The sequence below is a fragment of the Humulus lupulus genome, chromosome 1 (genome assembly GCF_963169125.1).
Source record: "Humulus lupulus chromosome 1, drHumLupu1.1, whole genome shotgun sequence".
Lineage (NCBI taxonomy): Eukaryota > Viridiplantae > Streptophyta > Magnoliopsida > Rosales > Cannabaceae > Humulus > Humulus lupulus.
Window position 1 is genome coordinate 11,842,111 of NC_084793.1, and position 4,244 is coordinate 11,846,354.

Consider the following 4,244-nt stretch of genomic DNA (forward strand, 5'->3'; position numbering starts at 1 on the left):
TGCTACTGCATTGACTGAGCTGAGACACAAGAGTCAGAAATTTGTATGGTCAGATAAATGTGAGAACAGCTTCCAGGAACTGAAGCAGAGATTGATTACAGCTTCGATTCTGAGTCTTCCAACAGATCAGAAGAAGTTTGTGATTTATTGTGATGCTTCTCATCAGGGTTTGGGCTGTGTTCTGATGCAATCAGAGAAGGTAATTGCTTATGCTTCTCGTTAGTTGAAGGAGTATGAAAAAAGATATCCCACTCATGATTTAGAATTGGCAACTGTGGTTTTTGCTTTAAAGATATGGAGGCATTATCTTTATGGAGAGAAGTGTGAGATCTATACAGACCACAAGAGCCTGAAATACTTCTTCACCCAGAAAGATTTGCATATGAGGCAAAGACGTTGGCTGGAGTTAGTATAAGATTATGATTGTGAGATTTTGTATCATCCAAGGAAAGCCAACGTGGTAGCTGATGCTTTAAGCCGGAAGGGTGTAATGCCCCGAATTCTCCGATGTGGTTTGATGGCAGGATTAGTAGGCCGGGAGGTCCATACTTGTTTTAGGAAAACCAGAGTTTTGGCTAAAGTACAGGTTGAGCCACAACATGGCCAGGGAGGGCCGCGGCTCATGCTGGGTGCTGAGGGAGGCCGCCTCTGTTTGAGGGGCGGGTCGTGACATGGCCAGGGAGGGTCGCGACCCTTAGTGGCATTTTGGCCAAAAATGAGTTTTTGGCTTGGGGATTCAAGCCTTAGGCCTCGGGATCGATCCTACTACCCGACTTAGTAGGATTTGATGTCTCAGAGGGTAGGTTTTGGTTTGGGAACCTTTGTTATTCATTTTTATTGATGAATCCTATACTTGCTTATGACCAGGTGACCGTCAAGGAATTGAAAGATTGATCGTTCTCAAATGTCGTTCTTATATTGATTCTCACTCGAACCAGAGGTAAGAAAACTGCACCTTGTGTATGTGACATGCATGATTGTTGTTGAGGCATGTTGGTTGATAAATGTGGACATTGATTGCATATTAAATGCTAGCGAATATTGTTTACTTGTATACGACACTGACTAGTCAGGGACACTGACCTAAGAGTCAGAAACGGCATAAGCGTCCTGAACGCAGGGTCGAATGAAGATTAGATCTAATTGATATCAGCATTGAATGACTCTAAGGCATTAATGCTGGACCGACCCTAAGGTCGATGAAACTTATAAGCTCTTGGCTAGTCTAAGACTAGTTACTCAGAGCCAGGGCCTAAGGCCTAGGTGACTGCTTGTCACATGGCTAGGGAACAGTGTTCCATAGTTATGACTTTAGAGTCATGAGGAAGGTTATGTTGGTGACTAGTCATCATGCACCTATCCTGTTTAAGCTAGTGAAAGGTTCACTTATCTGTTAAGCCCCGGTGACCCTATCGTCACATGGCTAAAGGGAGCTGTTCCCATCTTGGTGACTTTTGCGACTGTCACTTACTTGTCTTGGACTGGAAGTTCTGAATGGTTATTATGATCATTGTTCATATTATATTATGCTATTTTGTGTTTTCTTGCAAGGCCTTGGCTCATGGATGCTATGTGGTGCAGGTAAAGGGAAAGAAAAGTTCACCTAGCCTTGAGTGGAGAGCTTAGGTGGTGATGTGTACATATGCGGCTGCTTGACCACCACGGCCAAGGAGTTCTCAGAGGAATTAGGGGGTTTACCCTATTTTTGCCGCTTAGGTCGGCGGGTTTGTAAATTTGAAACAGTAATGACAATTTTGAGTTGTAAATAACTTGTAAACGTTTTTATGGGCCTATGAACGATTTTATGTATTTAATAAAATATAATTTCCTTTTTATTATTTTTTTCCACCTTGGCCTGTTAATAACACTTAGATGCACGTTTTTAACCAAAGGACTCGGGTAGCAGGTCAAATTTCCAGTTCACCGTTCACAGTAATTGTCCTGGGGTAACCGGGGCGTTACATTACAACTCCGATTCTGAGTCTCCGGACAGATCAGGAGAAGTTTGTGATTTATTGTGATGCTTCTTATCAGGGTTTGGGTTGTTTTTTGATGCAGTCAGATAAGGTAATTGCTTATGCTTCTCGTCAGCTGAAGGAGTATGAAAAGAGATATCTCACTCATGATTTAGAGTTGGCGGCTATGGTATTTGCTTTAAAGATATGGAGGCATTATCTTTATGGAGAGAAATGTGAGATCTATACAAACCACAAGAGCCTGAAATACTTATTCACCCAAAAAGACTTGAACATGAGACAAAGACGTTGGCTGAAGTTAGTGAAAGATTATGACTGTGAGATTTTGTATCATCCAGGAAAGGCCAACGTGGTAGGTGATGCTTTAAGCCAGAAAGGTCCGAGATAGATTTATGGCATGAGGCTAATAACTAGAGAATTAGTAGATGATATGACCAGAGCTGGTATAGAGTTGCTGGTGGGCCAGTTGGCTAGTATTACGCTACAGTCTACACTGTTGGAGAGAATCAAGGATGGTCAAATGAGTGATCCACAGCCGATCAAGATCAGAGATACGGAGTGGAGTATTCCAATTCCATATCAAATATATGTAAGGTGGTTATTTTCGCATGAGTCATTTTTTTCTATTGAAACATTCTTTTTTGCTCAATTTGGATCGAATATTACAAGTACTTATAACCATGTGATATATTACAATCTTTGCTTTAGTGCTAATGAATCCCATGTTAATTATATATTCTAATATCAATAAATTTCACATTTATTATTTTTTTAAATTGATTTGATTAAAAAAATTAAAATATTCATATTTAAATAATATAATGTTATCCCTATCCAATTTCATAAAATATCAGTTCATTATATATATATATCAATATAATAGAATAAAAAAATAAATAGGTTCTAATAAACTTTTAAAATCTAAATTTGTTACGTCCCAAATTCCTTAGTTTAGTGATTGGATTAGGGGCCCAGGAGAACAATAATTGATTTAATGTGTTATTATGTGATTATATGTATGATTATGTGAGTTATATTATTATATGGTTGTATTTGTATGCATGTGGGTCGTTTCTTATAAGAAGGGCATTTTCGTAATTTTGGCATGTTGAGGGCATATTTGTATATCTGTGTCTATATGTGATATATGTGTGAGACCACATTATTATGTGGATATATTTGAGATACTCGACACGAGGCGATCTTAGGAGGCAAGTTAGTGGTTTAGTCATAACGGGGTCAAATACCGGGCTCGAGATGAGCCTAGGGGTAATTTGGTAATTTAGTACATTACACGGTATGGTCGGGTAATGGAAAATTATTTGTTAGCTATTTGAAGATGTTGAAAGTAACATGAATTATAAGGTGTTAATTATGATTAACGAGGTTGTGGCAAAGGACATAACTGCCCTTGAGGGGCTTTGAGAGAGAAGGCTGGCCCTAGGGGCATTTTAGTCATTTAAGGCAAAAATCTGGTGACTTAGTTACCTTTTCCTTTGGTTGAAGGTAGCAAAAATAGAACATACCTCTCTCTCACTCGGTTATTCCCTCTTTGATTTTCTTGAGGAAAGCTTGGATTTGAAGAGAATTGGAGCTAGGTTTAAGCTAGGATCTTGTTTGGGTAAAGCTAAGGGATAATTCAGTGATTGAGGTAATAATTCTAAGCTTGAATTTTGAAGTTATTTCTCTGTTTTTATGGTTGTAATGCCCTGGTTACCCCAAAATAGTTACGGTGAACAGTGAACCGGAAATTTGACTCGCTACTCGAGTCCTTTGGTTAAAAACGTGATCTAAGTGTTATTATTAGGTTAAGGTGAAAAACCAGTAAAAAGGAAATGATACATTTCATTAAGTAAATAAACTGCTCATGAGCCTTTCAAAATGTTTACAAGTAATTCGTAATACAAAAGGGTCGCTACAGTTTCAAATATACAATCCCCACCGGCCTAAGCGGCAAAAATAGGGTAAACCCCTAGTTCCTCTAAGAACTCCTTGACTGTGGTGGTCAAGTGGCCCAGTATGTACACCTCATCGCCCAAGCTCTCCACTCAGGGCTGGTTAAGCTTCTCCTTTCCTTTACCTACACCACACAGCACTCATGAGCCAAGGCCCTGCAAGAAAACACAGTAAAGCATGACATAATATCAACAATGATCATAATAACCATTCAAGACCAACAGTCCAATGCAGATGGGTGACAATAGCAAAAGTCACAAAGATGGGTATAGCTACCTCTAGCCATGTGGCGATAAGGTCACCAGGGCTTAA